Genomic DNA, 23,469 nt, shown 5'->3' on the forward strand with positions numbered 1-23,469 from the left:
AGTTACTTACTGCTCTCCCTCCCTGCCGGTGAGTAGTAATACGTGGGTCTGTCGGGGCTGTGAACACAGTTACTTACTGCTCTCCCTCCCTGCCGGTGAGTAGTAATACGTGAGAGTCTGCCGGGGCTGTGCACACAGTTACTTATTGCTCTCCCTCCCTGCCGGTGAGTAGTAATACGTGAGAGTCTGCCGGGGCTGTGCACACAGTTACTTACTGCTCTCCCTCCCTGCCGGTGAGTAGTAATACGTGAGAGTCTGCCGGGGCTGTGCACACAGTTACTTACTGCTCTCCCTTGTAGTTTACTGTCTGGTTTATAAGCGCAGATAACAACATGTGTTTAACCCTTGTTTAGTTCATGTTGTAGTTTTATACTGGGATATAGAGGCTCACAGCCCAGACTAAAGGCCTTCAGCTAAAAAGTAAAAAAATTGAGGAAAGTACCACAGTGTGTGTATTTGGTGTTATTGTCTCTCTGGGAAATATATAATCATGTGATATAAAAACTGAATCTGCTTTATTTGTACAGATGAAGATAACGCTGATATAGTGAAGGTTGAGATAACAGAAGATTTGTGTGTGAGGCATCAGCTGGGAGCCCCAGATGAGGAATCCAGTGACAGCATCAGCCCAGGTGAGTGTGCACGTGTGTTGTGTCTGAGGGACATGGGTTACAGGTCAGTGTGCATGTGTGTTATGTCTGAGGGAGACAGGTTACAGGTGAGTGTGCATGTGTGTTGTGTCTGAGGGAGACGGGTTACAGGTGAGTGTGCACGTGTGTTGTGTCTGAGGGACGCGGGTTACAGGTGAGTGTGCAGGTGTGTTGTGTCTGAGGGACATGGGTTACAGGTGAGTGTGCAGGTGTGTTGTGTCTGAGGGACATGGGTTACAGGTGAGTGTGCAGGTGTGTTGTGTCTGAGGGACATAGGTTACAGGTGAGTGTGCACGTGTGTTGTGTCTGAGGGACATGGGTTACAGGTGAGTGTGCAGGTGTGTTGTGTCTGAGGGACATGGGTTACAGGTGAGTGTGCAGGTGTGTTGTGTCTGAGGGACATGGGTTACAGGTGAGTGTGCACGTGTGTTGTGTCTGAGGGACATGGGTTACAGGTGAGTGTGCAGGTGTGTTGTGTCTGAGGGACATGGGTTACAGGTGAGTGTGCAGGTGTGTTGTGTCTGAGGGACATGGGTTACAGGTGAGTGTGCAGGTGTGTTGTGTCTGAGGGACATGGGTTACAGGTGAGTGTGCATGTGTGTTGTGTCTGAGGGACATGGGTTACAGGTGAGTGTGCATGTGTGTTATGTCTGAGGGAGACAGGTTATAGGTGAGTGTGCATGTGTGTTGTGTCTGAGGGAGACGGGTTACAGGTGAGTGTGCATGTGTGTTGTGTCTGAGGGACATGGGTTACAGGTGAGTGTGCACGTGTGTTGTGTCTGAGGGACATGGGTTACAGGTGAGTGTGCAGGTGTGTTGTGTCTGAGAGATACGGGTTACAGGTGAGTGTGCACGTGTGTTGTGTCTGAGGGACATGGGTTACAGGTGAGTGTGCAGGTGTGTTGTGTCTGAGGGACATGGGTTACAGATGAGTGTGCAGGTGTGTTGTGTCTGAGGGACATGGGTTACAGGTGAGTGTGCAGGTGTGTTGTGTCTGAGGGACATGGGTTACAGGTGAGTGTGCAGGTGTGTTGTGTCTGAGAGATACGGGTTACAGGTGAGTGTGCACGTGTGTTGTGTCTGAGGGACATGGGTTACAGATGAGTGTGCATGTGTGTTGTGTCTGAGGGACATGGGTTACAGGTGAGTGTGCATGTGTGTTGTGTCTGAGGGACATGGGTTACAGATGAGTGTGCATGTGTGTTGTGTCTGAGAGACATGGGTTACAGGTGAGTGTGCACGTGTGTTGTGTCTGAGGGAGACAGGTTACAGGTGAGTGTGCACGTGTGTTGTGTCTGAGAGACATGGGTTACAGGTGAGTGTGCAGGTGTGTTGTGTCTGAGAGACATGGGTTACAGGTGAGTGTGCACGTGTGTTGTGTCTGAGGGACATGGGTTACAGGTGAGTGTGCAGGGGTGTTGTGTCTGAGGGACATGGGTTACAGGTGAGTGTGCACGTGTGTTGTGTCTGAGGGACATGGGTTACAGGTGAGTGTGCACGTGTGTTGTGTCTGAGGGACATGGGTTACAGGTGAGTGTGCACGTGTGTTGTGTCTGAGGGACATGGGTTACAGGTGAGTGTGCAGGGGTGTTGTGTCTGAGGGACATGGGTTACAGGTGAGTGTGCAGGGGTGATGTGTCTGAGGGACATGGGTTACAGGTGAGTGTGCAGGGGTGTTGTGTCTGAGGGATACAGGTTACAGGTGAGTGTGCACGTGTGTTGTGTCTGAGGGACATGGGTTACAGGTGAGTGTGCAGGTGTGTTGTGTCTGAGGGATACAGGTTACAGGTGAGTGTGCACGTGTGTTGTGTCTGAGGGACATGGGTTACAGGTGAGTGTGCACGTGTTACGTCTCAGGGACATGGGTTACAGGTGAGTGTGCAGGTGTGTTGTGTCTGAGGGATACAGGTTACAGGTGAGTGTGCACGTGTGTTATGTCTGAGGGACATGGGTTACAGGTGAGTGTGCAGGTGTGTTGTGTCTGAGGGACATGGGTTACAGGTGAGTGTGCATGTGTTATGTCTCAGGGACATGGGTTACAGGTGAGTGTGCACGTGTGTTGTGTCTGAGGGACATGGGTTACAGGTGAGTGTGCAGGTGTGTTGTGTCTGAGGGACATGGGTTACAGGTGAGTGTGCAGGGGTGTTGTGTCTGAGGGATACAGGTTACAGGTGAGTGTGCACGTGTGTTGTGTCTGAGGGACATGGGTTACAGGTGAGTGTGCAGGTGTGTTGTTTCTGAGGGATACAGGTTACAGGTGAGTGTGCACGTGTGTTGTGTCTGAGGGACATGGGTTACAGGTGAGTGTGCATGTGTGTTGTGTCTGAGGGACATGGGTTACAGGTGAGTGTGCAGGGGTGATGTGTCTGAGGGACATGGGTTACAGGTGAGTGTGCAGGTGTGTTGTGTCTTAGTGATACAGGTTACAGGTGAGTGTGCATGTGTGTTGTGTCTGAGGGACATGGGTTACAGGTGAGTGTGCACGTGTTACGTCTCAGGGACATGGGTTACAGGTGAGTGTGCAGGTGTGTTGTGTCTGAGGGATGCAGGTTACAGGTGAGTGTGCATGTGTGTTGTGTCTGAGGGACATGGGTTACAGGTGAGTGTGCAGGTGTGTTGTGTCTGAGGGACATGGGTTACAGGTGAGTGTGCACGTGTGTTGTGTCTGAGAAACATGGGTTACAGGTGAGTGTGCACGTGTGTTGTGTCTGAGGGACATGGGTTACAGGTGAGTGTGCACGTGTGTTATGTCTGAGGGACATGGGTTACAGGTGAGTGTGCAGGTGTGTTGTGTCTGAGGGACATGGGTTACAGGTGAGTGTGCACGTGTGTTGTGTCTGAGAAACATGGGTTACAGGTGAGTGTGCACGTGTGTTGTGTCTGAGGGACATGGGTTACAGGTGAGTGTGCATGTGTGTTGTGTCTCAGGGACATGGGTTACAGGTGAGTGTGCATGTGTGTTGTGTCTCAGGGACATGGGTTACAGGTGAGTGTGCAGGTGTGTTGTGTCTGAGGGACATGGGTTACAGGTGAGTGTGCAGGTGTGTTGTGTCTGAGGGACATGGGTTACAGGTGAGTGTGCACGTGTGTTGTGTCTGAGGGAGACAGGTTACAGGTTAGTGTGCATGTGTGTTGTGTCTGAGGGACATGGGTTACAGGTGAGTGTGCAGGTGTGTTGTGTCTGAGGGACATGGGTTACAGGTGTTGTGTCTGAGGAAGACAGGTTACAGGTGAGTGTGCACGTGTGTTGTGTCTGAGGGAGACAGGTTACAGGTGAGTGTGCAGGTGTGTTGTGTCTGAGGGAGACAGGTTACAGGTGAGTGTGCATGTGTGTTGTGTCTGAGGGAGACAGGTTACAGGTGAGTGTGCACGTGTGTTGTGTCTGAGGGACATGGGTTACAGGTGAGTGTGCACGTGTGTTGTGTCTGAGGGACATGGGTTACAGGTGAGTGTGCAGGGGTGTTGTGTCTGAGGGACATGGGTTACAGGTGAGTGTGCAGGTGTGTTGTGTCTGAGGGACATGGGTTACAGGTGAGTTTGCAGGGGTGTTGTGTCTGAGGGACATGGGTTACAGGTGAGTGTGCACGTGTGTTGTGTCTGAGGGACATGGGTTACAGGTGAGTGTGCATGTGTGTTGTGTCTGAGGGACATGGGTTACAGGTGAGTGTGCATATGTTATGTCTCAGGGACATGGGTTACAGGTGAGTGTGCACGTGTGTTGTGTCTGAGGGAGAAAGGTTACAGGTGAGTGTGCACGTGTGTTGTGTCTGAGGGACATGGGTTACAGGTGAGTGTGCACGTGTGTTGTGTCTGAGGGAGACAGGTTACAGGTGAGTGTGCAGGTGTCTTGTGTCTGAGGGATACAGGTTACAGGTGAGTGTGCACGTGTGTTGTGTCTGAGGGACATGGGTTACAGGTGAGTGTGCACGTGTGTTGTGTCTGAGGGAGACATGTTACAGGTGAGTGTGCAGGTGTGTTGTGTCTGAGGGAGACATGTTACAGGTGAGTGTGCAGGTGTGTTGTGTCTGAGGGAGACATGTTACAGGTGAGTGTGCAGGTGTGTTGTGTCTGAGGGACATGGGTTACAGGTGAGTGTGTTGTGTCTGAGGGACATGGGTTACAGGTGAGTGTGCACGTGTGTTGTGTCTGAGGGACATGGGTTACAGGTGAGTGTGCAGGTGTGTTGTGTCTGAGGGACATGGGTTACAGGTGAGTGTGTTGTGTCTGAGGGACATGGGTTACAGGTGAGTGTGCACGTGTGTTGTGTCTGAGGGACATGGGTTACAGGTGAGTGTGCACGTGTGTTGTGTCTGAGGGACATGGGTTACAGGTGAGTGTGCACGTGTGTTGTGTCTGAGGGAGACAGGTTACAGGTGAGTGTGCAGGTGTCTTGTGTCTGAGGGATACAGGTTAAAGGTGAGTGTGCACGTGTGTTGTGTCTGAGGGACATGGGTTACAGGTGAGTGTGCACGTGTGTTGTGTCTGAGGGAGACATGTTACAGGTGAGTGTGCAGGTGTGTTGTGTCTGAGGGACATGGGTTACAGGTGAGTGTGCACGTGTGTTGTGTCTGAGGGACATGGGTTACAGGTGAGTGTGTTGTGTCTGAGGGACATGGGTTACAGGTGAGTGTGCAGGTTTGTTGTGTCTGAGGGATACAGGTTACAGGTGAGTGTGCAGGGGTGATGTGTCTGAGGGACATGGGTTACAGGTGAGTGTGCAGGGGTGTTGTGTCTGAGGGACATGGGTTACAGATGAGTGTGCAGGTGTGTTGTGTCTGAGGGACATGGGTTACAGATGAGTGTGCAGGTGTGTTGTGTCTGAGGGACATGGGTTACAGGTGAGTGTGCACGTGTGTTGTGTCTGAGGGAGACAGGTTACAGGTGAGTGTGCAGGTGTGTTGTGTCTGAGGGACATGGGTTACAGGTGAGTGTGCAGGTGTGTTGTGTCTGAGAGATACGGGTTACAGGTGAGTGCAGGGGTGATGTGTCTGAGGGATACAGGCTACAGGTGAGTGTGCAGGGGTGATGTGTCTGAGGGACATGGGTTACAGGTGAGTGTGCAGGGGTGTTGTGTCTGAGGGATACAGGTTACAGGTGAGTGTGCACGTGTGTTGTGTCTGAGGGACATGGGTTACAGGTGAGTGTGCAGGTGTGTTGTGTCTGAGGGATACAGGTTACAGGTGAGTGTGCAGGTGTGTTGTGTCTTAGGGATACAGGTTACAGGTGAGTGTGCAGGTGTGTTGTGTCTCAGGGACATGGGTTACAGGTGAGTGTGCATGTGTGTTGTGTCTGAGGGACATGGGTTACAGGTGAGTGTGCAGGTGTGTTGTGTCTCAGGGACATGGGTTACAGGTGAGTGTGCACGTGTGTTGTGTCTGAGGGAGACAGGTTACAGGTGAGTGTGCAGGTGTGATGTGTCTGAGGGACATGGTTTACAGGTGAGTGTGCACGTGTGTTGTGTCTGAGGGAGACAGGTTACAGGTGAGTGTGCAGGTGTCTTGTGTCTGAGGGATACAGGTTACAGGTGAGTGTGCACGTGTGTTGTGTCTGAGGGATACAGGTTACAGGTGAGTGTGCACGTGTGTTGTGTCTGAGGGACATGGGTTACAGGTGAGTGTGCACATGTGTTGTGTCTGAGGGACATGGGTTACAGGTGAGTGTGCAGGTGTGTTGTGTCTGAGGGACATGGGTTACAGGTGAGTGTGCACGTGTGTTGTGTCTAAGGGAGACAGGTTACAGGTGAGTGTCCAGGTGTGTTGTGTCTGAGGGACATGGGTTACAGGTGAGTGTGCACGTGTGTTGTGTCTGAGGGACATGGGTTACAGGTGAGTGTGCACGTGTGTTGTGTCCGAGGGACATGGGTTACAGGTGAGTGTGCACGTGTGTTGTGTCTGAGGGAGACAGGTTACAGGTGAGTGTGCACGTGTGTTGTGTCTGAGGGACATGGGTTACAGGTGAGTGTGCAGGTGTGTTGTTTCTGAGGGATACAGGTTACAGCTGAGTGTGCAGGTGTGTTGTGTCTGAGGGACATGGGTTACAGGTGAGTGTGCAGGTGTGTTGTGTCTGAGGGACATGGGTTACAGGTGAGTGTGCATGTGTGTTGTGTCTGAGGGATACAGGCTACAGGTGAGTGTGCAGGTGTGTTGTGTCTGAGGGACATGGGTTACAGGTGAGTGTGCAGGTGTGTTGTGTCTGAGGGACATGGGTTACAGGTGAGTGTGCAGGTGTGTTGTGTCTGAGGGACATGGGTTACAGGTGAGTGTGCATGTGTGTTGTGTCTGAGGGACATGGGTTACAGGTGAGTGTGCATATGTTATGTCTCAGGGACATGGGTTACAGGTGAGTGTGCACGTGTGTTGTGTCTGAGGGAGACAGGTTACAGGTGAGTGTGCAGGTGTGATGTGTCTGAGGGACATGGTTTACAGGTGAGTGTGCACTTGTGTTGTGTCTGAGGGAGACAGGTTACAGGTGAGTGTGCAGGTGTCTTGTGTCTGAGGGATACAGGTTACAGGTGAGTGTGCACGTGTGTTGTGTCTGAGGGATACAGGTTACAGGTGAGTGTGCACGTGTGTTGTGTCTGAGGGACATGGGTTACAGGTGAGTGTGCACATGTGTTGTGTCTGAGGGACATGGGTTACAGGTGAGTGTGCAGGTGTGTTGTGTCTGAGGGACATGGGTTACAGGTGAGTGTGCACGTGTGTTGTGTCTAAGGGAGACAGGTTACAGGTGAGTGTCCAGGTGTGTTGTGTCTGAGGGACATGGGTTACAGGTGAGTGTGCACGTGTGTTGTGTCTGAGGGACATGGGTTACAGGTGAGTGTGCAGGTGTGTTGTGTCTGAGGGACATGGGTTACAGGTGAGTGTGCACGTGTGTTGTGTCTGAGGGACATGGGTTACAGGTGAGTGTGCACGTGTGTTGTGTCTGAGGGACATGGGTTACAGGTGAGTGTGCAGGTGTGTTGTGTCTGAGGGACATGGGTTACAGGTGAGCGTGCAAGTGTGTTGTGTCTGAGGGACATGGGTTACAGGTGAGTGTGCACGTGTGTTGTGTCTGAGCGACATGGGTTACAGGTGAGTGTGCATGTGTGTTGTGTCTGAGGGACATGGGTTACAGGTGAGTGTGCAGGTGTGTTGTGTCTGAGGGATACAGGTTACAGGTGAGTGTGCACGTGTGTTGTGTCTGAGGGACATGGGTTACAGGTGAGTGTGCAGGTGTGTTGTGTCTGACGGACATGGGTTACAGGTGAGTGTGCACGTGTGTTGTGTCTGAGGGACATGGGTTACAGGTGAGTGTGCATGTGTGTTGTGTCTGAGGGACATGGGTTACAGGTGAGTGTGCAGGTGTGTTGTGTCTGAGGGACATGGGTTACAGGTGAGTGTGCAGGTGTGTTGTGTCTGACGGACATGGTTTACAGGTGAGTATGCACGTGTGTTGTGTCTGACGGACATGGGTTACAGGTGAGTGTGCACGTGTGTTATGTCTCAGGGACATGGGTTACAGGTGAGTGTGCAGGTGTGTTGTGTCTGAGGGATACAGGTTACAGGTGAGTGTGCACGTGTGTTATGTCTGAGGGACATGGGTTACAGGTGAGTGTAGCAGGTGTGTTGTGTCTGAGGGACATGGGTTACAGGTGAGTGTGCATGTGTTATGTCTCAGGGACATGGGTTACAGGTGAGTGTGCACGTGTGTTGTGTCTGAGGGACATGGGTTACAGGTGAGTGTGCATGTGTTATGTCTCAGGGACATGGGTTACAGGTGAGTGTGCACGTGTGTTGTGTCTGAGGGACATGGGTTACAGGTGAGTGTGCATGTGTGTTGTGTCTGAGGGACATGGGTTACAGGTGAGTGTGCATATGTTATGTCTCAGGGACATAGGTTACAGGTGAGTGTGCATGTGTGCTGTATCTGAGGGAGACAGGTTACAGGTGAGTGTGCATGTGTGTTGTGTCTGAGGGACATGGGTTACAGGTGAGTGTGCAGGTGTGTTGTGTCTGAGGGACATGGGTTACAGGTGAGTGTGCATGTGTTATGTCTCAGGGACATGGGTTACAGGTGAGTGTGCACGTGTGTTGTGTCTGAGGGACATGGGTTACAGGTGAGTGTGCACGTGTGTTGTGTCTGAGGGACATGGGTTACAGGTGAGTGTGCATATGTTATGTCTCAGGGACATAGGTTACAGGTGAGTGTGCATGTGTGCTGTATCTGAGGGAGACAGGTTACAGGTGAGTGTGCATGTGTGTTGTGTCTGAGGGACATGGGTTACAGGTGAGTGTGCAGGTGTGTTGTGTCTGAGGGACATGGGTTACAGGTGAGTGTGCAGGTGTGTTGTGTCTGAGGGACATGGGTTACAGGTGAGTGTGCATGTGTGTTGTGTCTGAGGGATACAGGCTACAGGTGAGTGTGCAGGTGTGTTGTGTCTGAGGGACATGGGTTACAGGTGAGTGTGCAGGTGTGTTGTGTCTGAGGGACATGGGTTACAGGTGAGTGTGCATGTGTGTTGTGTCTGAGGGACATGGGTTACAGGTGAGTGTGCATATGTTATGTCTCAGGGACATGGGTTACAGGTGAGTGTGCACGTGTGTTGTGTCTGAGGGAGACAGGTTACAGGTGAGTGTGCAGGTGTGATGTGTCTGAGGGACATGGGTTACAGGTGAGTGTGCACGTGTGTTGTGTCTGAGGGAGACAGGTTACAGGTGAGTGTGCAGGTGTGATGTGTCTGAGGGACATGGGTTACAGGTGAGTGTGCAGGTGTCTTGTGTCTGAGGGATACAGGTTACAGGTGAGTGTGCACGTGTGTTGTGTCTGAGGGACATGGGTTACAGGTGAGTGTGCAGGTGTGTTGTGTCTGAGGGACATGGGTTACAGGTGAGTGTGCTCGTGTGTTGTGTCTGAGGGAGACAGGTTACAGGTGAGTGTGCACATGTGTTGTGTCAGGGACATGGGTTACAGGTGAGTGTGCAGGTGTCTTGTGTCTGAGGGACATGGGTTACAGGTGAGTGTGCACATGTGTTGTTTCTGAGGGACATGGGTTACAGGTGAGTGTGCAGGTGTGTTGTGTCTGAGGGACATGGGTTACAGGTGAGTGTGCAGGGGTGATGTGTCTGAGGGATACAGGCTACAGGTGAGTGTGCAGGGGTGATGTGTCTGAGGGACATGGGTTGCAGGGGTGTTGTGTCTGAGGGATACAGGTTACAGGTGAGTGTGCACGTGTGTTGTGTCTGAGGGACATGGGTTACAGGTGAGTGTGCAGGTGTGTTGTTTCTGAGGGATACAGGTTACAGGTGAGTGTGCACGTGTGTTGTGTCTGAGGGACATGGGTTACAGGTGAGTGTGCAGGTGTGTTGTGTCTGAGGGATACAGGTTACAGGTGAGTGTGCAGGTGTGTTGTGTCTTAGGGATACAGGTTACAGGTGAGTGTGCATGTGTGTTGTGTCTGAGGGACATGGGTTACAGGTGAGTGTGCACGTGTGTTGTGTCTGAGGGACATGGGTTACAGGTGAGTGTGCATGTGTGTTGTGTCTGAGGGATACAGGTTACAGGTGAGTGTGCACGTGTGTTGTGTCTGAGGGACATGGGTTACAGGTGAGTGTGCAGGTGTGTTGTGTCTGAGGGATACAGGTTACAGGTGAGTGTGCAGGTGTGTTGTGTCTGAGGGATACAGGTTACAGGTGAGTGTGCATGTGTGTTGTGTCTGAGGGACATGGGTTACAGGTGAGTGTGCACGTGTGTTGTGTCTGAGGGACATGGGTTACAGGTGAGTGTGCAGGTGTGTTGTGTCTGAGGGACATGGGTTACAGGTGAGTGTGCACGTGTGTTGTGTCTGAGAAACATGGGTTACAGGTGAGTGTGCACGTGTGTTGTGTCTGAGGGACATGGGTTACAGGTGAGTGTGCATGTGTGTTGTGTCTGAGGGACATGGGTTACAGGTGAGTGTGCAGGTGTGTTGTGTCTGAGGGACATGGGTTACAGGTGAGTGTGCAGGTGTGTTGTGTCTGAGGGACATGGGTTACAGGTGAGTGTGCATGTGTTATGTCTCAGGGACATGGGTTACAGGTGAGTGTGCAGGTGTGTTGTGTCTGAGGGACATGGGTTACAGGTGAGTGTGCAGGTGTGTTGTGTCTGAGGAAGACAGGTTACAGGTGAGTGTGCACGTGTGTTGTGTCTGAGGGAGACAGGTTACAGGTGAGTGTGCAGGTGTGTTGTGTCTGAGGGAGACAGGTTACAGGTGAGTGTGCATGTGTGTTGTGTCTGAGGGAGACAGGTTACAGGTGAGTGTGCACGTGTGTTGTGTCTGAGGGACATGGGTTACAGGTGAGTGTACAGGTGTGTTGTGTCTGAGGGACATGGGTTACAGGTGAGTGTGCAGGTGTGTTGTGTCTGAGGGACATGGGTTACAGGTGAGTGTGCAGGGGTGTTGTGTCTGAGGGACATGGGTTACAGGTGAGTGTGCAGGTGTGTTGTTTCTGAGGGATACAGGTTACAGGTGAGTGTGCACGTATGTTGTGTCTGAGGGACATGGGTTACAGGTGAGTGTGCATGTGTGTTGTGTCTGAGGGACATGGGTTACAGGTGAGTGTGCATATGTTATGTCTCAGGGACATGGGTTACAGGTGAGTGTGCACGTGTGTTGTGTCTGAGGGAGACAGGTTACAGGTGAGTGTGCAGGTGTGATGTGTCTGAGGGACATGGGTTACAGGTGAGTGTGCAGGTGTCTTGTGTCTGAGGGATACAGGTTACAGGTGAGTGTGCACGTGTGTTGTGTCTGAGGGACATGGGTTACAGGTGAGTGTGCACATGTGTTGTGTCTGAGGGACATGGGTTACAGGTGAGTGTGCAGGTGTGTTGTGTCTGAGGGACATGGGTTACAGGTGAGTGTGCAGGTGTGTTGTGTCTGAGGGACATGGGTTACAGGTGAGTGTGCTCGTGTGTTGTGTCTGAGGGAGACAGGTTACAGGTGAGTGTGCAGGTGTGTTGTGTCTGAGGGACATGGGTTACAGGTGAGTGTGCATGTGGGTTGTGTCTGAGATACATGGGTTATAGGTGTGTGTGCAGGTGTGTTGCTTCTGAGGGACATGGGTTACAGGTGAGTGTGCAGTGTGTTGATGTCTGAGGGACATGGGTTTACAGGTGAAGTGTGAGGTGTGTTGTGTCCTGAGGAGACATGGTTACAGGTGAGTGTGCAGGTGTGTTGTGTCTGAGGGACATGGGTTACAGGTGAGTGTGCAGGTGTGTTGTATCTGAGGGAGAACATGGTTACAGGTGAGGTGTGCAGGTGTGTTGTGTCTGAGGGACATGGGTTACAGGTGAGTGTGCATGTGGTGGTGTTGAGGGACATGGGTTACAGGTGAGTGTGCAGCTTAGTGTTGTGTCTGAGGACATGGGTTACAGGTGAGTGTGCAGGTGTGTTGTGTCTGAGGGACATGGGTTACAGGTGAGTGTGCAGGTGTGTTGTGTCTGAGGGAGACAGGTTACAGGTGAGTGTGCAGGTGTGATGTGTCTGAGGGACATGGGTTACAGGTGAGTGTGCAGGTGTCTTGTGTCTGAGGGATACAGGTTACAGGTGAGTGTGCACGTGTGTTGTGTCTGAGGGACATGGGTTACAGGTGAGTGTGCACATGTGTTGTGTCTGAGGGACATGGGTTACAGGTGAGTGTGCAGGTGTGTTGTGTCTGAGGGACATGGGTTACAGGTGAGTGTGCAGGTGTGTTGTGTCTGAGGGACATGGGTTACAGGTGAGTGTGCTCGTGTGTTGTGTCTGAGGGAGACAGGTTACAGGTGAGTGTGCAGGTGTGTTGTGTCTGAGGGACATGGGTTACAGGTGAGTGTGCATGTGGGTTGTGTCTGAGATACATGGGTTATAGGTGTGTGTGCAGGTGTGTTGCTTCTGAGGGACATGGGTTACAGGTGAGTGTGCATGTGTGTTGTGTCTGAGGGACATGGGTTACAGGTGAGTGTGCAAGTGTGTTGTGTCTGAGGGACATGGGTTACAGGTGAGTGTGCACGTGTGTTGTGTCTGAGGGACATGGGTTACAGGTGAGTGTGCACGTGTGTTGTGTCTGAGGGAGACATGTTACAGGTGAGTGTGCAGGTGTGTTGTGTCTGAGGGAGACATGTTGCAGGTGTGTTGTGTCTGAGGGACATGGGTTACAGGTGAGTGTGCACGTGTGTTGTGTCTGAGGGACATGGGTTACAGGTGAGTGTGTTGTGTCTGAGGGACATGGGTTACAGGTGAGTGTGCAGGTGTGTTGTGTCTGAGGGATACAGGTTACAGGTGAGTGTGCAGGTGTGTTGTGTCTTAGGGATACAGGTTACAGGTGAGTGTGCACGTGTGTTGTGTCTGAGGGACATGGGTTACAGGTGAGTGTGCAGGTGTGTTGTGTCTGAGGGATACAGGTTACAGGTGAGTGTGCAGGTGTGTTGTGTCTTAGGGATACAGGTTACAGGTGAGTGTGCAGGTGTGTTGTGTCTGAGGGACATGGGTTACAGGTGTGTGTGCACATGTGTTGTGTCTGAGGGACATGGGTTACAGGTGAGTGTGCAGGTGTGTTGTGTCTGAGGGACATGGGTTACAGGTGAGTGTGCACGTGTGTTGTGTCTGAGCGACATGGGTTACAGGTGAGTGTGCATGTGTGTTGTGTCTGAGGGACATGGGTTACAGGTGAGTGTGCACGTGTGTTGTGTCTGAGGGAGACAGGTTACAGGTGAGTGTGCAGGTATGTTGTGTCTGAGGGACATGGGTTACAGGTGAGTGTGCAGGTTTGTTGTGTCTGAGGGACATGGGTTACAGGTGAGTGTGCATGTGTGTTGTGTCTGAGGGATACAGGTTACAGGTGAGTGTGCAGGTGTGTTGTGTCTGAGGGACATGGGTTACAGGTGAGTGTGCAGGTTTGTTGTGTCTGAGGGACATGGGTTACAGGTGAGTGTGCATGTGTGTTGTGTCTGAGGGACATGGGTTACAGGTGAGTGTGCATGTGTGTTGTGTCTGAGATACATGGGTTACAGGTGATTGTGCATGTTGGTTGTGTCTGAGATACATGGGTTACAGGTGAGTGTGCAGGTGTGTTGTGTCTGAGGGACATGGGTTACAGGTGAGTGTGCACGTGTGTTGTGTCTGAGGGACATGGGTTACAGGTGAGTGTGCACGTGTGTTGTGTCTGAGGGACATGGGTTACAGGTGAGTGTGCATGTGTGTTGTGTCTGAGGGACATGGGTTACAGGTGAGTGTGCACGTGTGTTGTGTCTGAGGGACATGGGTTACAGGTGAGTGTGCACGTGTGTTGTGTCTGAGGGAGACAGGTTACAGGTGAGTGTGCAGGTGTGTTGTGTCTGAGGGACATGGGTTACAGGTGAGTGTGCACGTGTGTTGTGTCTGAGGGAGACATGTTACAGGTGAGTGTGCAGGTGTGTTGTATCTGAGGGATACAGGTTACAGGTGAGTGTGCACGTGTGTTGTGTCTGAGGGACATGGGTTACAGGTGAGTGTGCACGTGTGTTGTGTCTGAGGGACATGGGTTACAGGTGAGTGTGCACGTGTGTTGTGTCTGAGGGATACAGGCTACAGGTGAGTGTGCAGGGGTGATGTGTCTGAGGGACATGGGTTACAGGTGAGTGTGCAGGGGTGTTGTGTCTGAGGGACATGGGTTACAGGTGAGTGTGCAGGGGTGATGTGTCTGAGGGACATGGGTTACAGGTGAGTGTGCAGGGGTGTTGTGTCTGAGGGACATGGGTTACAGGTGAGTGTGTTGTGTCTGAGGGACATGGGTTACAGGTGAGTGTGCAGGTGTGTTGTGTCTGAGGGATACAGGCTACAGGTGAGTGTGCAGGGGTGATGTGTCTGAGGGACATGGGTTACAGGTGAGTGTGCAGGGGTGTTGTGTCTGAGGGATACAGGTTACAGGTGAGTGTGCACGTGTGTTGTGTCTGAGGGACATGGGTTACAGGTGAGTGTGCAGGTGTGTTGTTTCTGAGGGATACAGGTTACAGGTGAGTGTGCACGTGTGTTGTGTCTGAGGGACATGGGTTACAGGTGAGTGTGCAGGTGTGTTGTGTCTGATGGATACAGGTTACAGGTGAGTGTGCAGGTGTGTTGTGTCTGAGGGACATGGGTTACAGGTGAGTGTGCACGTGTTACGTCTCAGGGACATGGGTTACAGGTGAGTGTGCAAGTGTGTTGTGTCTGAGGGATACAGGTTACAGGTGAGTGTGCACGTGTGTTATGTCTGAGGGACATGGGTTACAGGTGAGTGTGCAGGTGTGTTGTGTCTGAGGGACATGGGTTACAGGTGAGTGCATGTGTTATGTCTCAGGGACATGGGTTACAGGTGAGTGTGCACGTGTGTTGTGTCTGAGGGACATGGGTTACAGGTGAGTGTGCATGTGTTATGTCTCAGGGACATGGGTTACAGGTGAGTGTGCACGTGTGTTGTGTCTGAGGGACATGGGTTACAGGTGAGTGTGCACGTGTGTTGTGTCTGAGGGACATGGGTTACAGGTGAGTTTGCACGTGTGTTGTGTCTGAGGGACATGGGTTACAGGTGAGTGTGCAGGTGTGTTGTGTCTGAGGGACATGGGTTACAGGTGAGTGTGCAGGGGTGTTGTGTCTGAGGGATACAGGTTACAGGTGAGTGTGCACGTGTGTTGTGTCTGAGGGACATGGGTTACAGGTGAGTGTGCAGGTGTGTTGTGTCTGAGGGATACAGGTTACAGGTGAGTGTGCACGTGTGTTGTGTCTGAGGGACATGGGTTACAGGTGAGTGTGCATGTGTGTTGTGTCTGAGGGACATGGGTTACAGGTGAGTGTGCAGGGGTGATGTGTCTGAGGGACATGGGTTACAGGTGAGTGTGCAGGTGTGTTGTGTCTTAGTGATACAGGTTACAGGTGAGTGTGCATGTGTGTTGTGTCTGAGGGACATGGGTTACAGGTGAGTGTGCACGTGTTACGTCTCAGGAACATGGGTTACAGGTGAGTGTGCAGGTGTGTTGTGTCTGAGGGATACAGGTTACAGGTGAGTGTGCATGTGTGTTGTGTCTGAGGGACATGGGTTACAGGTGAGTGTGCAGGTGTGTTGTTTCTGAGGGACATGGGTTACAGGTGAGTGTGCACGTGTGTTGTGTCTGAGAAACATGGGTTACAGGTGAGTGTGCACGTGTGTTGTGTCTGAGGGACATGGGTTACAGGTGAGTGTGCACGTGTGTTATGTCTGAGGGACATGGGTTACAGGTGAGTGTGCAGGTGTGTTGTGTCTGAGGGACATGGGTTACAGGTGAGTGTGCACGTGTGTTGTGTCTGAGGGACATGGGTTACAGGTGAGTGTGCATCTGTGTTGTGTCTGAGGGACATGGGTTACAGGTGAGTGTGCATGTGTGTTGTGTCTCAGGGACATGGGTTACAGGTGAGTGTGCAGGTGTGTTGTGTCTGAGGGACATGGGTTACAGGTGAGTGTGCACGTGTGTTGTGTCTGAGGAAGACAGGTTACAGGTGAGTGTGCACGTGTGTTGTGTCTGAGGGAGACAGGTTACAGGTGAGTGTGCAGGTGTGTTGTGTCTGAGGGAGACAGGTTACAGGTGAGTGTGCATGTGTGTTGTGTCTGAGGGAGACAGGTTACAGGTGAGTGTGCACGTGTGTTGTGTCTGAGGGACATGGGTTACAGGTGAGTGTGCATGTGTGTTGTGTCTGAGGGACATGGGTTACAGGTGAGTGTGCAGGTGTGTTGTGTCTGAGGGACATGGGTTACAGGTGAGTGTGCAGGTGTGTTGTGTCTGAGGGACATGGGTTACAGGTGAGTGTGCAGGGGTGTTGTGTCTGAGGGACATGGGTTACAGGTGAGTGTGCAGGTGTGTCGTGTCTTAGGGACATGGGTTACAGGTGAGTGTGCACGGGTGTTGTGTCTGAGGGAGACGGGTTACAGGTGAGTGTGCAGGTGTGTTGTTTCTGAGGGATACAGGTTACAGGTGAGTGTGCACGTATGTTGTGTCTGAGGGACATGGGTTACAGGTGAGTGTGCATGTGTGTTGTGTCTGAGGGACATGGGTTACAGGTGAGTGTGCATATGTTATGTCTCAGGGACATGGGTTACAGGTGAGTGTGCACGTGTGTTGTGTCTGAGGGAGACAGGTTACAGGTGAGTGTGCAGGTGTGATGTGTCTGAGGGACATGGGTTACAGGTGAGTGTGCACGTGTGTTGTGTCTGAGGGAGACAGGTTACAGGTGAGTGTGCAGGTGTGATGTGTCTGAGGGACATGGGTTACAGGTGAGTGTGCATGTGTGTTGTGTCTGAGGGACATGGGTTACAGGTGAGTGTGCATATGTTATGTCTCAGGGACATGGGTTACAGGTGAGTGTGCAGGTGTCTTGTGTCTGAGGGACATGGGTTACAGGTGAGTGTGCACGTGTGTTGTGTCTGAGGGACATGGGTTACAGGTGAGTGTGCACGTGTGTTGTGTCTGAGGGACATGGGTTACAGGTGAGTGTGCAAGTGTGTTGTGTCTGAGGGACATGGGTTACAGGTGAGTGTGCACGTGTGTTGTGTCTGAGGGACATGGGTTACAGGTGAGTGTGCACGTGTGTTGTGTCTGAGGGAGACATGTTACAGGTGAGTGTGCAGGTGTGTTGTGTCTGAGGGAGACATGTTGCAGGTGTGTTGTGTCTGAGGGACATGGGTTACAGGTGAGTGTGCACGTGTGTTGTGTCTGAGGGACATGGGTTACAGGTGAGTGTGTTGTGTCTGAGGGACATGGGTTACAGGTGAGTGTGCAGGTGTGTTGTGTCTGAGGGATACAGGTTACAGGTGAGTGTGCAGGTGTGTTGTGTCTTAGGGATACAGGTTACAGGTGAGTGTGCACGTGTGTTGTGTCTGAGGGACATGGGTTACAGGTGAGTGTGCAGGTGTGTTGTGTCTGAGGGATACAGGTTACAGGTGAGTGTGCAGGTGTGTTGTGTCTTAGGGATACAGGTTACAGGTGAGTGTGCAGGTGTGTTGTGTCTGAGGGACATGGGTTACAGGTGTGTGTGCACATGTGTTGTGTCTGAGGGACATGGGTTACAGGTGAGTGTGCAGGTGTGTTGTGTCTGAGGGACATGGGTTACAGGTGAGTGTGCACGTGTGTTGTGTCTGAGCGACATGGGTTACAGGTGAGTGTGCATGTGTGTTGTGTCTGAGGGACATGGGTTACAGGTGAGTGTGCACGTGTGTTGTGTCTGAGGGAGACAGGTTACAGGTGAGTGTGCAGGTATGTTGTGTCTGAGGGACATGGGTTACAGGTGAGTGTGCAGGTTTGTTGTGTCTGAGGGACATGGGTTACAGGTGAGTGTGCATGTGTGTTGTGTCTGAGGGATACAGGTTACAGGTGAGTGTGCAGGTGTGTTGTGTCTGAGGGACATGGGTTACAGGTGAGTGTGCAGGTTTGTTGTGTCTGAGGGACATGGGTTACAGGTGAGTGTGCATGTGTGTTGTGTCTGAGGGACATGGGTTACAGGTGAGTGTGCATGTGTGTTGTGTCTGAGATACATGGGTTACAGGTGATTGTGCATGTTGGTTGTGTCTGAGATACATGGGTTACAGGTGAGTGTGCAGGTGTGTTGTGTCTGAGGGACATGGGTTACAGGTGAGTGTGCACGTGTGTTGTGTCTGAGGGACATGGGTTACAGGTGAGTGTGCACGTGTGTTGTGTCTGAGGGACATGGGTTACAGGTGAGTGTGCATGTGTGTTGTGTCTGAGGGACATGGGTTACAGGTGAGTGTGCAAGTGTGTTGTGTCTGAGGGACATGGGTTACAGGTGAGTGTGCACGTGTGTTGTGTCTGAGGGAGACAGGTTACAGGTGAGTGTGCAGGTGTGTTGTGTCTGAGGGACATGGGTTACAGGTGAGTGTGCACGTGTGTTGTGTCTGAGGGAGACATGTTACAGGTGAGTGTGCAGGTGTGTTGTATCTGAGGGATACAGGTTACAGGTGAGTGTGCACGTGTGTTGTGTCTGAGGGACATGGGTTACAGGTGAGTGTGCACGTGTGTTGTGTCTGAGGGACATGGGTTACAGGTGAGTGTGCACGTGTGTTGTGTCTGAGGGATACAGGCTACAGGTGAGTGTGCAGGGGTGATGTGTCTGAGGGACATGGGTTACAGGTGAGTGTGCAGGGGTGTTGTGTCTGAGGGACATGGGTTACAGGTGAGTGTGCAGGGGTGATGTGTCTGAGGGACATGGGTTACAGGTGAGTGTGCAGGGGTGTTGTGTCTGAGGGACATGGGTTACAGGTGAGTGTGTTGTGTCTGAGGGACATGGGTTACAGGTGAGTGTGCAGGTGTGTTGTGTCTGAGGGATACAGGCTACAGGTGAGTGTGCAGGGGTGATGTGTCTGAGGGACATGGGTTACAGGTGAGTGTGCAGGGGTGTTGTGTCTGAGGGATACAGGTTACAGGTGAGTGTGCACGTGTGTTGTGTCTGAGGGACATGGGTTACAGGTGAGTGTGCAGGTGTGTTGTTTCTGAGGGATACAGGTTACAGGTGAGTGTGCACGTGTGTTGTGTCTGAGGGACATGGGTTACAGGTGAGTGTGCAGGTGTGTTGTGTCTGATGGATACAGGTTACAGGTGAGTGTGCAGGTGTGTTGTGTCTGAGGGACATGGGTTACAGGTGAGTGTGCACGTGTTACGTCTCAGGGACATGGGTTACAGGTGAGTGTGCAAGTGTGTTGTGTCTGAGGGATACAGGTTACAGGTGAGTGTGCACGTGTGTTATGTCTGAGGGACATGGGTTACAGGTGAGTGTGCAGGTGTGTTGTGTCTGAGGGACATGGGTTACAGGTGAGTGCATGTGTTATGTCTCAGGGACATGGGTTACAGGTGAGTGTGCACGTGTGTTGTGTCTGAGGGACATGGGTTACAGGTGAGTGTGCATGTGTTATGTCTCAGGGACATGGGTTACAGGTGAGTGTGCACGTGTGTTGTGTCTGAGGGACATGGGTTACAGGTGAGTGTGCACGTGTGTTGTGTCTGAGGGACATGGGTTACAGGTGAGTTTGCACGTGTGTTGTGTCTGAGGGACATGGGTTACAGGTGAGTGTGCAGGTGTGTTGTGTCTGAGGGACATGGGTTACAGGTGAGTGTGCAGGGGTGTTGTGTCTGAGGGATACAGGTTACAGGTGAGTGTGCACGTGTGTTGTGTCTGAGGGACATGGGTTACAGGTGAGTGTGCAGGTGTGTTGTTTCTGAGGGATACAGGTTACAGGTGAGTGTGCACGTGTGTTGTGTCTGAGGGACATGGGTTACAGGTGAGTGTGCATGTGTGTTGTGTCTGAGGGACATGGGTTACAGGTGAGTGTGCAGGGGTGATGTGTCTGAGGGACATGGGTTACAGGTGAGTGTGCAGGTGTGTTGTGTCTTAGTGATACAGGTTACAGGTGAGTGTGCATGTGTGTTGTGTCTGAGGGACATGGGTTACAGGTGAGTGTGCACGTGTTACGTCTCAGGAACATGGGTTACAGGTGAGTGTGCAGGTGTGTTGTGTCTGAGGGATACAGGTTACAGGTGAGTGTGCATGTGTGTTGTGTCTGAGGGACATGGGTTACAGGTGAGTGTGCAGGTGTGTTGTTTCTGAGGGACATGGGTTACAGGTGAGTGTGCACGTGTGTTGTGTCTGAGAAACATGGGTTACAGGTGAGTGTGCACGTGTGTTGTGTCTGAGGGACATGGGTTACAGGTGAGTGTGCACGTGTGTTATGTCTGAGGGACATGGGTTACAGGTGAGTGTGCAGGTGTGTTGTGTCTGAGGGACATGGGTTACAGGTGAGTGTGCACGTGTGTTGTGTCTGAGAAACATGGGTTACAGGTGAGTGTGCACGTGTGTTGTGTCTGAGGGACATGGGTTACAGGTGAGTGTGCACGTGTGTTATGTCTGAGGGACATGGGTTACAGGTGAGTGTGCAGGTGTGTTGTGTCTGAGGGACATGGGTTACAGGTGAGTGTGCACGTGTGTTGTGTCTGAGGGACATGGGTTACAGGTGAGTGTGCATCTGTGTTGTGTCTGAGGGACATGGGTTACAGGTGAGTGTGCATGTGTGTTGTGTCTCAGGGACATGGGTTACAGGTGAGTGTGCAGGTGTGTTGTGTCTGAGGGACATGGGTTACAGGTGAGTGTGCACGTGTGTTGTGTCTGAGGAAGACAGGTTACAGGTGAGTGTGCACGTGTGTTGTGTCTGAGGGAGACAGGTTACAGGTGAGTGTGCAGGTGTGTTGTGTCTGAGGGAGACAGGTTACAGGTGAGTGTGCATGTGTGTTGTGTCTGAGGGAGACAGGTTACAGGTGAGTGTGCACGTGTGTTGTGTCTGAGGGACATGGGTTACAGGTGAGTGTGCATGTGTGTTGTGTCTGAGGGACATGGGTTACAGGTGAGTGTGCAGGTGTGTTGTGTCTGAGGGACATGGGTTACAGGTGAGTGTGCAGGTGTGTTGTGTCTGAGGGACATGGGTTACAGGTGAGTGTGCAGGGGTGTTGTGTCTGAGGGACATGGGTTACAGGTGAGTGTGCAGGTGTGTCGTGTCTTAGGGACATGGGTTACAGGTGAGTGTGCACGGGTGTTGTGTCTGAGGGAGACGGGTTACAGGTGAGTGTGCAGGTGTGTTGTTTCTGAGGGATACAGGTTACAGGTGAGTGTGCACGTATGTTGTGTCTGAGGGACATGGGTTACAGGTGAGTGTGCATGTGTGTTGTGTCTGAGGGACATGGGTTACAGGTGAGTGTGCATATGTTATGTCTCAGGGACATGGGTTACAGGTGAGTGTGCACGTGTGTTGTGTCTGAGGGAGACAGGTTACAGGTGAGTGTGCAGGTGTGTTGTGTCTGAGGGACATGGGTTACAGGTGAGTGTGCACGTGTGTTGTGTCTGAGGGAGACAGGTTACAGGTGAGTGTGCAGGTGTGATGTGTCTGAGGGACATGGGTTACAGGTGAGTGTGCATGTGTGTTGTGTCTGAGGGACATGGGTTACAGGTGAGTGTGCATATGTTATGTCTCAGGGACATGGGTTACAGGTGAGTGTGCAGGTGTCTTGTGTCTGAGGGACATGGGTTACAGGTGAGTGTGCACGTGTGTTGTGTCTGAGGGACATGGGTTACAGGTGAGTGTGCACGTGTGTTGTGTCTGAGGGAGACATGTTACAGGTGAGTGTGCAGGTGTGTTGTGTCTGAGGGAGACATGTTACAGGTGAGTGTGCAGGTGTGTTGTGTCTGAGGGACATGGGTTACAGGTGAGTGTGCACGTGTGTTGTGTCTGAGGGACATGGGTTACAGGTGAGTGTGTTGTGTCTGAGGGATACAGGTTACAGGTGAGTGTGCACGTGTGTTGTGTCTGAGGGACATGGGTTACAGGTGAGTGTGCAGGTGTGTTGTGTCTGAGGGATACAGGTTACAGGTGAGTGTGCAGGTGTGTTGTGTCTTAGGGATACAGGTTACAGGTGAGTGTGCAGGTGTGTTGTGTCTTAGGGATACAGGTTACAGGTGAGTGTGCAGGTGTGTTGTGTCTCAGGGACATGGGTTACAGGTGAGTGTGCATGTGTGTTGTGTCTGAGGGACATGGGTTACAGGTGAGTGTGCAGGTGTGTTGTGTCTCAGGGACATGGGTTACAGGTGAGTGTGCACGTGTGTTGTGTCTGAGGGAGACAGGTTACAGGTGAGTGTGCAGGTGTGATGTGTCTGAGGGACATGGGTTACAGGTGAGTGTGCACGTGTGTTGTGTCTGAGGGAGACAGGTTACAGGTGAGTGTCCAGGTGTGTTGTGTCTGAGGGACATGGGTTACAAGTGAGTGTGCAGGTGTGTTGTGTCTGAGGGACATGGGTTACAGGTGAGTGTGCAGGTGTGTTGTGTCTGAGGGACATGGGTTACAGGTGAGCGTGCAGGTGTGTTGTATCTGAGGGATACAGGTTACAGGTGAGTGTGCAGGTGTGTTGTGTCTGAGGGACATGGGTTACAGGTGAGTGTGCACGTGTGTTGTGTCTGAGCGACATGGGTTACAGGTGAGTGTGCATGTGTGTTGTGTCTGAGGGACATGGGTTACAGGTGAGTGTGCACGTGTGTTGTGTCTGAGGGAGACAGGTTACAGGTGAGTGTGCAGGTGTGTTGTGTCTGAGGGACATGAGTTACAGGTGAGTGTGCAGGTGTGTTGTGTCTGAGGGACATGGGTTACAGGTGAGTGTGCACGTGTGTTGTGTCTAAGGGAGACAGGTTACAGGTGAGTGTCCAGGTGTGTTGTGTCTGAGGGACATGGGTTACAGGTGAGTGTGCAGGTGTGTTGTGTCTGAGGGACATGGGTTACAGGTGAGCGTGCAGGTGTGTTGTATCTGAGGGAGACAGGTTACAGGTGAGTGTGCAGGTGTGTTGTGTCTGAGATACATGGGTTACAGGTGAGTGTGCAGGTGTGTTGTGTCTGAGGGACATGGGTTACAGGTGAGTGTGCACGTGTGTTGTGTCTAAGGGAGACAGGTTACAGGTGAGTGTCCAGGTGTGTTGTGTCTGAGGGACATGGGTTACAGGTGAGTGTGCACGTGTGTTGTGTCTGAGGGACATGGGTTACAGGTGAGCGTGCAGGTGTGTTGTGTCTGAGGGACATGGGTTACAGGTGAGTGTGCACGTGTGTTGTGTCTGAGCGACATGGGTTACAGGTGAGTGTGCATGTGTGTTGTGTCTGAGGGACATGGGTTACAGGTGAGTGTGCACGTGTGTTGTGTCTGAGGGAGACAGGTTACAGGTGAGTGTGCAGGTATGTTGTGTCTGAGGGACATGGGTTACAGGTGAGTGTGCAGGTGTGTTGTGTCTGAGATACATGGGTTACA

The 23,469-nt window shown here is 52.0% G+C and overlaps 1 protein-coding gene across 1 annotated transcript in view; it reads left to right on the forward strand.

Moving 5' to 3' along the window:
- Positions 1-539: 539 nt before the first annotated feature.
- LOC128657109 (gastrula zinc finger protein XlCGF26.1-like) overlaps positions 540-23,469 on the forward strand; it is a 36,752-nt gene continuing 13,822 nt past the window's right edge. The window contains exon 1 of the mRNA XM_053711356.1: positions 540-632. The gene's annotated coding sequence lies outside the window, so the exon portion shown is untranslated. The remainder of the gene's footprint in view (positions 633-23,469) is intronic.

The sequence above is a fragment of the Bombina bombina genome, chromosome 4, assembly GCF_027579735.1.
Source record: "Bombina bombina isolate aBomBom1 chromosome 4, aBomBom1.pri, whole genome shotgun sequence".
In the NCBI taxonomy this organism is placed as follows: Eukaryota; Metazoa; Chordata; class Amphibia; order Anura; family Bombinatoridae; genus Bombina; species Bombina bombina.